The sequence below is a fragment of the Zootoca vivipara genome, chromosome 4 (genome assembly GCF_965207765.1).
Source record: "Zootoca vivipara chromosome 4, rZooViv2.hap1.1, whole genome shotgun sequence".
Classification (NCBI taxonomy): domain Eukaryota; kingdom Metazoa; phylum Chordata; class Lepidosauria; order Squamata; family Lacertidae; genus Zootoca; species Zootoca vivipara.
The window spans coordinates 94,550,578-94,564,005 of NC_142587.1; positions in this window are offsets into that span (position 1 = coordinate 94,550,578).

The following is a 13,428-nucleotide window of genomic DNA, read 5'->3' on the forward strand; positions in this document are numbered from 1 at the left end:
TAATTCTCCATGCTAGAAACCAACATCCTCAGTTGTACTCTATGAAAACCCAGATTTTGCTATCACATAGTGTTGGGCAGTTTGCCTACTTCTTATTTCTTTGGTGTGATTTACTTTACTTCTGAGGATGCTTAAGCGGGAACAGAAATAATTAGGGTTGGGGTGGTAGGTAAGGACCTTGCAACTTGCCCCCTTGCCAAGGAAGAACCTGCCCCAGACCCTTTTACTAGCATCTCGGCATCATATTTTCATTTCGTTCTCACAGCTCATAAGAAATAGGGATGTGTCCATGGAAGGCACATGGCCTCACGAGCAGGTCAACATGTGCCTAGGAGTCTCTCCAAAGAAAACCAGGCTTCCAAACAAATATGGGCATTCCTCCACCCTTGTGAATTGACCACGAGTAAAATAGTCCCCAAACCTAGGGACGAAGCACTTGGGAGTTCGGAAGGAGGAAAGAGTCTCATGGCTCCATTCCCAAATGTTTACAATGCACAGGCCAGGCAGACTGGGGGGGTGTCCATGAGATGACTTTGCCCCTCTTGTTTTCATTTGGTGACGCACCCAACACAGTGAGCCCACACGGCCTCCCTGGTTGTGCAACTTTGCACGGCAGTGAAAACGCCACCAGATCTCAAAAGAGTATTTTATTGCTGAAGCTGCAACCTGGTGTGGGGAGGGCAGGGCGGCTTGCACCATTTAACAGGGTGCAAGCAAACATCTCTTTGCATGCCGTCACACCGATATGGTGTCCTGGAAGAAGGCGGGGCATAGTCTGGGGTAAGCTGACCCAAGGCTTCTTGGCACCTGCTAAACTAGGGCTGTAAGGTTCTAAAATTTCACTGCTCACCACCCTTGTCCTTCCTGGCCAACCAGCAAGCTTCCTGGCATGTGGTCCTTCCCTGCTTCTTTCCTGAGTGTCAGGAAGCCATAGAGTGAGAGAGTAAAAATAGTGATGGCTAGCCCAAAGGGGGTGGGGCACTGTCTTCTGCCTTCATGGGTTGCATCCATTCATAGCTGGTTGTTTCTCCTGCAATGCAGGAGAGAAGCAGAGGAGGACACTGGTCCATGCATGTATGCCTTGGAGAGTGTTCTGTATGGTTACAGGATGAGAGATAAACAGACTGCCATGGGTCTAGACTGCAGGTCCACCCCCTGCACCAGATCATGCCATTTTAGCATTGTGAGGAGGGCAGTAGAGGACCTCCAGGAGAAGCAGGGAGGAGACTGTAGGAAAAGGTCTGTCGTTTCAAGTCCTTGAAAAATTCAGAGCCACAGCACCAGGATGACTCCATCACTTATGGCCTTACCTGGACGTTTGGTGAGTTGTCTCACCTACAGCAGCTGAAAGCTACCCTACATGTAGTTTGGAACCTGGCAGACCATAACATTTATAGAACGTTCCCGAAGGAGCAAGATAAATTAATCCTTAACTCGCAGGAATCCTGTGCCATTGGCTTGACCTTGTTTACACCTCATCTTTTCAGCGAGGAGAAGGGCCATTGGTGGCATCTCAGATGTCAAGTCTTGACACGAAATAGGAGGCGCATATATCGATGGGCTCAAATTAGGCACTGGCCAATATCTGGAGGTGAGGCAGGCAGGATATGACCTTGAGCTCCTTGAGGGAAGGACAGGATAGAAAAGTAACCAAGGAATTAACTGAAAGTGGCAACTGTCGAGAGATAGGAGAGCTTTCTGTTCAATGCTATTTGCAGTTGCCATCATGGGCGTTGGACTTTAAAAGCTGCTGTGGGTTTCCTAGTGTTTCTGCTGCGACCTCTTCTCCTGAGGTGGGCTTGTCTCCCTGTGCAGGGAATCCGCTGGGCCACCGCCATTCAAACTCTTTGTGTATTATGTAGGTGTCTGGGTTGTGTTTGAGAGCGCAGTCTTAACGCCACTGTTTACTGAATTCATCCCACCCCAATGCTCCCTCTGCTTAAAGTCGTCTCTGAGTGACATTTGTCTGCCATTATCGATCTCACGGCGTAATCCTCAGTAAGCTTCCAAAGAACACCAGAGCTCCTTTTGAAAAGAAGACTAATATAACACACCCAAAGGATTATTTCTTGACGGTTGCCACCGCAAGGGCCTGCGCATCCACAGGCATTTTGATGAACCCACTAACTGATCTGATATAAAAGCAAACAAGTACTTGTACCTAACAGCTCTCCTTATGTTTGGTTGGGAGTTCCTCGCGGCCGCAATTGGATCTTTCTACAAAACGTTTTCATAGAATCATAGAATCGTAGAGCTGGAAGAGACCACAAGGGCCATCCAGTCCAACCCCCTGCCGAGCAGGAAACACCATCAAAGCATTCTTGACATATGGCTGCCAAGCCTTTGCTTAAAGACCTCCAAAGAAGGAGACTCCACCACACTCCTTGGTAGCAAATTCCACTGCCGAACAGCTCTTACTGTCAGGAAGTTCTTCCTAATGTTTAGGAAGTTTTAACTGCTTCAGTTTTGGAGACCAAATTCCTTCACCATTCCTTTCCAGAATTTCTGGCTCCCAAGTTAACAAAACCAATTAGGGTTAGGAGATCCGTACACACACTTGCTAATCAAGAGTTGTACCACGCAAGATAGAAGAGATGTATCGGAGGGTGCTTAACCTCTGGAATATATCGGGAAATAATTCTAAGTGACTGCAGATGTTTTTAGAGAGAATGCATTGCTGAATGCAAGCAAACTGAGGGGGAGGGGCTTCAAAAAACTTCACCACACCTAAACCTTTCTTCTGCATGTGTACCTTCCCATCCTACATATCTGTGCACATCTCCACCACGCATGTTGCTGAGCAGTAAGAACGCACCACTAGGAAGTCGGGTCTCAGCTATGTTTTTTCAATAGCACGCACTTGGCACTTGATAGCATCCATTGATCCATTTGGGGGGACCTAAGGAGGACACTGGGTGTTATTCAAACACCAAAACAAGAAGTCAGGGAGCAACTTGTGCATACAGTGCGCTAAATTAGCACACATTATTTGTTTTCTATCGCACAGGTGGTATACGTGAATCAGATTTGTAAGACAAGAGCTAAGGGAGAAGGATGGGGAGGACAGAAAAGGTATTGAAAAGGGGAATCTGACTGCTAAAGGGAGTGTAGTGTGTGTGTATTATAAGAGAACCAGGATGCTTTGAGATCTTCTGCAGAAGACTTGAAATTTCATTAGAGCTCGCCTTTTCCTTACGCATGGGATCTGCCTTTCCTGATCATGTTCCATGTACAGAGTTGGAGCAGGTTTTTAAGAACGAATTTCTGGGGGGGGTTATGAGTGATCTTGCCACTGATGTCTTTCCTGCTCAAAAAGAGAGAGAACATGATGTGATTCTGGCCACAGGGCTCAGTCCAGAGAAAGTTAACAGCCCCAGAAGCCCCAGTGAAATCAGCGACATGGAAGGGCATGTTTAAATACTTGAGGACCATTCGTTTCAATGGGGCTGAGTTGCAGTTGCCTTTACCTAAACACCACCATAGAGTAAAGGCCACTCTTGGATGCAATGGTCTGTGTGCACTATGGCTCTACAGGCAAGAAGAGGAAAAAGAAGCTTTATTATAGGGCAATCCTATGTATGTCTACTCAGGAAGAAGCCCCACTGAGTCCAGTTAATCTTACTCCCAAATAGAGATTTTTGGGGGGGGGAATTAGATTCAGATTGCATTTAAAGGCAAATTAGGCAATTGGCACTGTCCAAAACAATATCTGGACCAATAACTGAACTTTCCTTGGAATTTCACATTTCTCTGAATTTTGCAATGCAGTTCTCCAGTAAGGTATACAAAAAAAAAGCCGATCTTGCTGAAAGTCAAAGGCAAAAATACATTCTACTGGGGATTTCTTTGCAACAATGCAAAAATTCAGGACGTGTATACAAATGTACATATCAGGAGAGATTTGCACTAAAGTTTAAAAAGAACCGCAAGCTAATATGCAGGTGTGGAAAACTGAACTTACGATTGGTAAAAAGGCAGATTCTCCCATCTCTAGTCCCAAATAAATATGTTTAGGATTCCGGCTTCCCCCTGCTAAGGACTCTAGATGCCATCCTTATATCTCTCTCTTAAATATATTCATTGCTGGAGAAAAGTACAGTAAATATAACAGAGACTGTGTTCATTGTAATGGTATGTGGACTGACCCAGAATTTGCATTGAAACACAAGTCATTGTAAATGCGCCCCCAAGCCCCACCCCAAGCACTTTTGCCCATTTAACTTGTGTGCCTTCAGCTTCACGTGCGTGGCAAAACTTTTAACAAAACAAGAAAAAGGGGCAGGGGATCAGGGGGAAAGGACTTTGGCAATCCCACCGGCCTTCAAAGCCAATGGGTTTCGACTGTACACAATTTTGGCTTTAGGCGCAATCCCCCGTCTAAGTTGTGGGCTTACTGTATTTGCAAAATAACCCTGTAAACTCCTGAATGAACAAATGGGGGTGAGGGAGGCATAACCTTAGCTCTCCCCATACTTTTCCAGCAAGGAATTGGTTAAAGGTTAGGACCCTTATGGAAATAACCAAACATTTTCACCCCTAACCCCATGGTACACAAAGAAAAAATATGCTTTATATAACAGCAGAACTTCTGGACACAGCTACCAGTTTGAAAAAGAAGGACTTCCCCCCCCCCTTTTAAATCAAAGCCACACTTGTAATCCCGAGCAGTGGAGGATTTTGTTCTCATTACTGTCTGTAATTTCCTGACGTCTGGAACTGATTTTTTTATTCCTTTTTTTTTAATAGAAATCTCTCTATCTCCACTTTGTGTTTCTAACACTGTATTCTTGACTGTGTAAATAAGACGAGCCTGTAAATACGTGCAGATGTAGATACCTTCTAGAAAACAAAAAATCAAAACAAAACAAAAAAAAAGTCTCAGAACAGAAGTGACCATGTGTAGCCTTCGGTGACAAATAAAAAGAATATTTTGTGTTTAAACAGAGTGGGCGAGTTTTTGATGGCTTGGAACAAACGTAAGTCTTGTTTCGGTCTCCTCTAAATCCAGGTGCAGGGTTTTACAAATAGGCCCTGGAAAGACCTCTCCTGACGGGGGGCCTACACGAGCCTGCCTCCAAGCACTCTGGAGATTTGCATAAATGGTACCCGGGAAGAACGGACCACTCTTTCATTCCATTTGCAAAGGGATGCTGAAAATGCCATTCGCTATATACCAAGAGAGGAGCAGACGGGGCTCGTCCACCTGGGAAGGGAGCCCATCTAGGAGAAGGAACACTCTCGTCCTAAAACTTTGCTGCCTTGCAGGTTCTCTTGCATATGCCCGTGCTGCCAAGGGCGGCCAGCCGTGCTCCCGAGGGGGGCGTGGCGCAGAGGGTGCCCTTCCAGGTGTGGGATAGCCACTCAGGTGCTCATCCTGCACACCCTGCAGCCAGGGGCGGAGCAAGCCACCCATGGGGGCGGAGCGAGCTGCTCACGGGGGCGGAGCAAGCTGCCCATGATGGACATTCGGTGCGCCACCCGCCCACGACTCCCAAGCCTCCCCCCAAGCTGTCAAAACGAAGGGGGAAGGGGGGAATGCTGCCGGCAAAGCGGTGCACCTCTCCCCCTTACCCCGATGGCTCGGGGTAGGCTTGGGAGTCGCGGGCGTCATGCCGAAGGCGGTCTGCCCCCACCCCAACCCCTTCCTATGCCCCTGTCTTCAGGAGAAGAAAAGGCTAAGGAGGAAACCCTGCACAAACCCTCAGTGAGTTAGGGATTTCCCTCACATGTGAGGCCAGGCTATGGCAGATTGAGCAGACGAGACCAAGAGTGGGTCCAACAGTCAAGGTGGTTTCTGCAGATGCCGTAGATCAGGCATCCCCAAACTTCAGCCCTCCAGATGCTTTGGACTACAATTCCCATCATCCCTGACCACTGGTCCTCTTAGGTAGGGATCATGGGAGTTGTAGGCCAAAACATCTGGAGGGCTGAAGTTTGGGGATGCCTGCCGTAGAGGGAAGTGAGGGGCAGATGGGGCTCATCCAACTGGGAAGGTTTCTAGGAGAAGAAAAGCTATGATCCTAAACCTCCACTGCCTTGCAAGATATCTTCAGAAGACGAAAAGGCCAAGGAGTAAACCCTGCACAAATCCGGAGTGGAGTCCCTAAGACAGTTGGATGGCGCCTTGTGTGCCTCCTTCCAGCAACTCCTGCAGCGAAACATCTTGCTCTGCTTTCCTTTGGACCACATCAGCGAGGCTGAGTGGGGGGGGGGTCTTGTCATGTGGGCAGCCCAGGACCTCCATCCACGCTGCCCAGGGAGGTCGCTTTGGTGCTGCTAATGCAGCGGTTGACTTTACCCCCCGAGGCACACTCCATTGTCTCTTGAGACAGACAGAGGCCAGCAACAACATACCAAGACTACAGCCCAACACAAGGTTAACTTATTTCTATGCATAATAACTAATGGAAGAACTTCCTATGGCTGGTCGTAGGATGATAGGATCCCACCACTGTTCTTTAGGCGCAGAATCCCCAAAATTGTTCACCCTTTCCTAAACCTCTTTGGGCCGCAAGGTGTCAGCAAGCGATGGCCACTTGCAGACGGTCACTATTATCAGGATGGATTAAACCACATACCAGCATAGCAAACCTAGGAACCTGCATTACACAGAGTCAGACCCATCGGCCTATCTAGCTCAGTATTGTCTACGCCAGGCATAGGCAAACTCGGCCCTCCAGATGCTTTGGGACTACAACTCCCACGATCCCTAGCTAACAGGGCCAGTGGTCAGGGATGATGGGAATTGTAGTCCCAAAACATCCGGAGGGCCGAGTTTGCCTATGCCTGGTCTACACTGACTGGCAGCAGCTCTCCGGGGTTTCAGACAGAGAGACTCTCCTGGTCCTATCTAGAGATGCCTGGAGATCTCCTGCAGGCAAGGCAGATGCTGTTCCACCAAGTGACATATAGTTATATATGTCCACATCTATATAAAGCGTTCCACACTTTTCTCCATAACCGCTTGACTGATCGTCCTGTTGGGGGCAAAAATCCCTCAAATCACACACCTGGGCAGGTACAGACTTCAATTTCCACCAAGTCAAACAGCGTCCTCAAGTGGAATTCCTCCCACAGTACACCCCCTCCCTTCCTGTGAAATCTAAGCCACACCCACAAACCAAATGACATCATCAACCAAGCAACTGAAACCACCAAGGCGGCCATTATCAGACAGACTAGGCCGCTTTCCAGACTAGACCAAGTGGAGGGCAGGGATACGTAATGGGTCAGAACAAGGTGGGGGGAGACACAGGGATGAAACCTGCCCTCTCCACAGTATCTCGCCTCGACTCAGGGGGGCTCTGAGGCTCAGGGGGATCTGAAGGGGGGCTATTACCCTCCATTTCACAGACTAACACACAGCAACGTGTGCAGGGCCACCTAGTAAGTCATATAGTTATAACTGTATTGTGCAAGAAAAGGTCCGAGTTTTTGCAAAGTGATGGTGAACAGTACTGGAAACGGTGATGCTTAATTTGATGCAAAACCATCTAATCTCCCTTGCTAACAAATCGGCTCATTAAGGAGCCAAACGTTGTCTAATCTCACTGCAAACCATGGTGAATGCTCAATAAACTGCTCATCCAGAGGCACCCTCAATTTAAGGCTTTACAGCAACCTTGCAGCTGATCCCAAAACCTACAGCAAAAATGGGGAAATCCACGACATGGTGATGTTATGCTCTTACACAGAGTTTCTTTAGTTCTTGAGAGGGAAGTACAAACATGAGGTTGCCGTTTTGAGCAGCTGTCTTGTGTTTGCTATAACATCTTGTCACAGTATAAGAAGCTGGTGGCTGTAAACACCAACAATAAGGGGATTCACACCTTACATCCAATGAGTGTGCAATACATGCACCAATGTGAATACACAGTTGTGCTGCACACTCAAACCACTTTTTACATGTGGTGTTCAATGGGTGCACAGTCTGGGCAGACAATGGTTGGGCTGCGCAAATTAAAAGGTGCACACCCTTTCGCACAAGCTCGTGCGCAGAGACCGCTCGTACCTGAGTTCGGTGTAATGTGTGAACAAGCCTAATGTCAGTACATAATCGAACTACATGGGCGGTACGTACAAGCCAAGAGTTAACTGCTGTGCTCACCTTTAAGAAAGTCTGTCTGTCATTCATATGATAAATTCTACTTAATGATACATCCAGGGAGTGGGAAATTTGCCACAAGGATGATGAGACCCCATGATGGTTATAATATACACCAGGTGTGGGCAGACTTGAGGCTTTCCAAATCAACTTTGTGTTGTTGTTTTTTACTAGGACGCCCTTGTCCACTAACTGGAGACAGCTGCAAAGTTGTGGTTTGTGCGGAAGGAGCCAGAGACAAAAAGGAGGTGCAGCGCTAATAACCAACTGCACCCCATGAGCCAGACAAATCTACATCTAGTTACTGCAGATCTTGGGCTTAACTGCCTAATTTAGAACAAAAAAAAGCCATGTTGTTTCTGCAGTGGTACCTCGGTTTACAAACACAATTGGAACCTGAAGCGTACTTAACCTGAAGCGAACTTTCCCATTCAAAGTAATGGAAAGTGGATTAATGTGTTCCAGATGGGTCCACGGAGTACTCAACCTGAAGCGTACTTAACCCGAAGTATGAGTGTAATTGGTTCCGGAAGTCCATACTTAACCTGAAGCGAACTTTCCCATTGACAGTAATGGAAAGTGGATTAATCCGTTCCAGACAGGTCCGCGGAGTACTTAAACTGAAAATACTCAAACCGAGGCTACCTGAAGGAGTGTCTCCACCCCCATCGTTCTGAGGTCCAGTACCGAGGGCCTTCTGGCGGTTCCCTCATTGCGAGAAGCCAAGTTGCAGGGAACCAGGCAGAGGGCCTTCTCGGTGGTGGCGCCCACCCTGTGGAACGCCCTCCCATCAGATGTCAAAGAGAAAAACAGCTACCAGATTTTTTAGAAGACATCTGAAGGCAGCCCTGTTTAGGGAGGCTTTTAATGTTTAATTGATTATTTTATTTCATTTTTCTGTTGGAAGCCGCCCAGAGTGGCTGGGGAAACCCAGCCAGATGGGCGAGGTATAAATAATAAATTAATAAGAATAATAATATTACTTAAACCGAGGTATGACTGTATTGTTAAACAGTTGTGGGGGGGCGGGGCTCAGAACCACTTAGCAACCACCGAATATCACCCAGCAACTTTTTTTTGTTATTTATTTTAAAACATTTATAAACTGTGTTAACGTTTTTAAAAAATCTCTCAGCAGCGTACAATATCTAAAAGCAATACAGTTGGAATAACAAGCCTAAAACCAACAGAACCAGACCAAACAAGAAAGTGGGAATTAAATAAAGATGGTGTATGCCTAACATGCAACCGAAATGCTCAGGCTAGGAGGAAACACTCCTTGCCGTATGTCATAGAATCGTAGAATCGTAGAGTTGGAAGAGACCACAAGGGCCATCCAGTCCAACCCCCTGCCAAGCAGGAAACACCATCAAAGCATTCTTGACATATGCCTGTCAAGCCTCTGCTTAAAGACCTCCAAAGAAGGAGACTCCACCACACTCCTTGGCAGCAAATTCCACTGTCGAACAGCTCTTACTGTCAGGAAGTTCTTCCTAATGTTTAGGTGGAATCTTCTTTCTTGTAATGATACATCCAGGGAGTGGGAAATTTGACACAAGGATGCTGAGACCCCATGATGGTTATAATATACACCAGGTGTCAGGGTTTCCCCAGACGTTTTGCCGATTTCACACCCACCAACCCACCGACGCCAAGGTGCTGTTTGATTCCTGGGGAAACCCAGACATATTTGTGTTAGTCTTTGTGAACCGCCTTAGGGGAGGCGATGCTCCAAAGGCAGCATAGTAATAAACTCAAACTAATTAGGCGGCAGCCCAAGGAAGGCAACATTCACGGCATCAGGTGAGACCTTGAGGGTCTCAAGCAGCAAGTGATCAGCTACCCGGGACCCGGCAACCGGTTTACATTATATAAGCATGTAACCACATATTGGAGCCATTATGTGCTGTTTCTTTCCTCCTAGTAAATCAGAATTATTTAGTAAGGGGGGGAAATACATCACAGTATTTATGGGGGCCTGTTAACAGCAAGGCCCGGGCACATGGCGATGTTAAAAGGCTCTGTTGCTTTGTGAGGAAGAAATTGGGGACGCGGAGGAGAGAGATTTAAAACAGCTTGCCTTAGAGAAACGATACAAGGGGCAACCCTGTGGGATTCAGCTCAATAGAGAGCCATGGCGCAAACGCACCAGCTGCGAGCCGTTTGATGCAACAGGGTCGGCTTTAAATAAAAGGCGGAAAGGCGAAGGCAAGTATCGCAGAGCCCAAACTGTAGCAGGGATTTAAAATTGTGTTATCTCCTCCTCTGCAATATGGCAGGAACATCATGAATCGGGCGATAGCGGGGATTGGGAGAGGCGGGGATTAGGGAATGCTTCAGATAGCAAGCCCTTCTCCTCTGTTTTGCTGTCCTCAGATTTCCTTCTGCTTCTGATGATACAAGAATTAGTTTTGCTGCATCCCATGGGCCAGCCACGGCATGGCACCGCAGAGATAAAATGTCCACCGGGCATGCTAAATTATGTTTTCTGTCAGGCTAAGAGATCTCAGGTAACTAGGGCTGGAAAAAAACCTCCGTGTGATACGGGAACCTGCCCAAGTCCTCGCCTCTTTCTGCTCTCCTCTTCCTAGTTGTTTCCAGTGAAAAGTGAGAGGGAAACTTCCTCCTCTGCTAGCAGAGAGAAAGGCATTACGAACATGGAGCAGGCTATACAATCTTAAAAGCTGCAGGCAGTTGGCCTAATTTCTCCATTTAGCATATATGATCCGATGCCAAAAATGTATTACAGTGGAACCTCGGTTTATGAACACCTCGGTTTACGAATTTTCAGTTTACGAACGCCGTGGACCCATCTGGAACAGATTAATTCACTTTCCATTACTTTCAATGGGAAAGTTTGCTTCAGTTTATGAACGCTTCAGTTTATGAACAGACTTCCGGAACCAATTACACCCATGCTTTGGGTTAAGTACGCTTCAGGTTGAGTACACTGCGGACCCGCCTGGAACGGATTAATCCGCTTTCCATTACTTTCAATGGGAAAGTTCGCTTCAGTTTATGAACGCTTCAGTTTAAGTACTCTGCGGACTGTCTGGAACAGATTGATTGATTGATTGATTGATTACGGTTCTTGACCAGCACACATAAATATGCAATACATAAAATAATAAAAGAAAAACAGTAATAATCTAAAAATAGGCAATAAATATAGGTTATAACAATTGTTTAAAACAAAACTGATTAAAAGGAGTGTTACTACTTAGGGAGGTAGACTACAGCAATTAATAACACTGGGTCCTCTTTAGCTAGTCCTGTTCTGAAGATATTTGGACACTGCTAGTTAGATTAGACCGAATTTCTTCTTCTGGAACAGATTAATCCACTTTCCATTACTTTCAATGGGAAAGTTCGCTTCAGTTTATGAACGCTTCAGTATATGAACAGACTTCCGGAACCAATTGTGTTCATAAACCGAGGTACCACTGTATTTTCTGCAAGCGGCCACTTTCCTGAACAAACTTCTAGTCCTCCTCATCCCTTGCCCTCACAGCTGCTTCCAGACAACCTGCTTATTGACCATTCGCACCGCCGGCCTGTCAGTCACCTGACATATTACACTGACATCAGGTGACTGGGCACCTTAGTGAAAAATTTAAAAAATCCCCGAAAACTGCTTTGGAAAAATGCGTATATGAGGCAAAATTGTTTATAGGATAAATTTACACTAAAATGCTAGGGAATTTTCATGAGGGTTTTAAAAAAAAAATGCTGTAAACTGATGTGGAAATGTGGAGAAGTGAACTTAACGGTTGGAAAAATGAGAATCTGAGAGAAACCGAAATGGACAGATTCACCCATTCCTGGTGGGGAAACGCAGGATTTTGACTAGGAAAGGGAACAGTTAAACCTCATCTCGAATCCCATAAAGGTGATGGCCGATCTAGCCTCAGAAACGTTATAATTACTCTTGAGGGATAAATCCAGACGAACGAGAGCAGCCATCGCAAATTCAAAGCGATTAGCCTTAGGCCCAGGAAAGGAAATAGGGGCTTATTTTCGCTGCCAGTGTCGGCCTGGGCCCCGTGATCTAATTGCCGCTTTTGGAAATTATGAAAGCACCTGAAATTACTTCTAACAAACCTCTGCACACTGGGGGAACAGGGGAAGGTAACTCATATGGCATGAGTTACCCCCGGCAGATCTGAGCACAAGCTATTCCTTTCAATATTTTCTGAAATAATAATCGTAATAAAAAGAGCATGGATAGTTTCGAGAAAGGGCAGGTGAGAAAGCCCTGAAGGCTAAAGGGGAGTGGGACTCAGACGCCCTTTCGCACCCCGGAGACCAGCTTTGTGGCCTTACGTAAATGTTTGGCTCTGCTCTCAATAACCTTTCAAAGCAGCTTTCTGGGCCGTCCTGCCAGCTCCGATTTTCGGCACGATTTGCAACGGTGCTCCCCACATGCTGCACGCAACTGGAGCGTTGAGCTTGCCGGCGCAAAGGGGCTTTCCTTCCTCGCCGAAAGCAAAAGGGAAACAGCTGGGGGTCAAGGACAGAGCGGTGTTGCCACAGATGGGCTTCGTTTGAGAAGGACCTCCGCCATCCTCAAGCCTTCGGCTCCAGGATATCAGAGCACCTCGGGCCTCTGCACAACAGAATGTGATTCGGAGCCACCAAGACATAACAAAAAATAGCAAGGAGCCTTGTGGCACCTCAGGGGCTTAACAGATTTATTGTGGCATATGCTTTTGTGGACCCGAGTCAACTTCTTCAGATGCGTGAGGGTTATCTTTCACACACGGGCTTCAAAGATGGGGGGAGTGGAATTGCTAACATTGGGGACCAAATGCTATGAAATGAAAAAGGTCTGTGACTATTCCAGATGAGCGGCATTCGCAACCGCAGTAACTGGTGATTATTTGATCGTGCAGTTGTGTTGACTGCTTTTAATACAGTATATGCAGATACCCTGTTTTCCCGAAAATAAGACATACCCATAAAATAAGCCGTAGCAGGATTTCTAAGCATTTGCGCAATATAAGCCATACCCCGAAAATAAGACATAGCGATAGACGCAGTTCTGGAGGGTGCCAAGGAAGAGGCGAGGCTGGATGTGTAATTAAAAAATAAGACATCCCCTGAAAATAAGCCATAGTGTGTCTTCTTGAGGAAAAATAAATATAAGACAGTGTCTTATTTTCGGGGAAACACGGTATATAGGGAAAAAAAGGCAAACGACCCCTGGACAGTTAAGTTCACTCGAAGGTGCTCATCTCGCTTTCAGGCCGAGAGAGCCGGCGTTTGTCCACAGATAACTTTCTGGGTTATGTGGCGAGCATGACTAAACCGCTTCTGGTGCAATG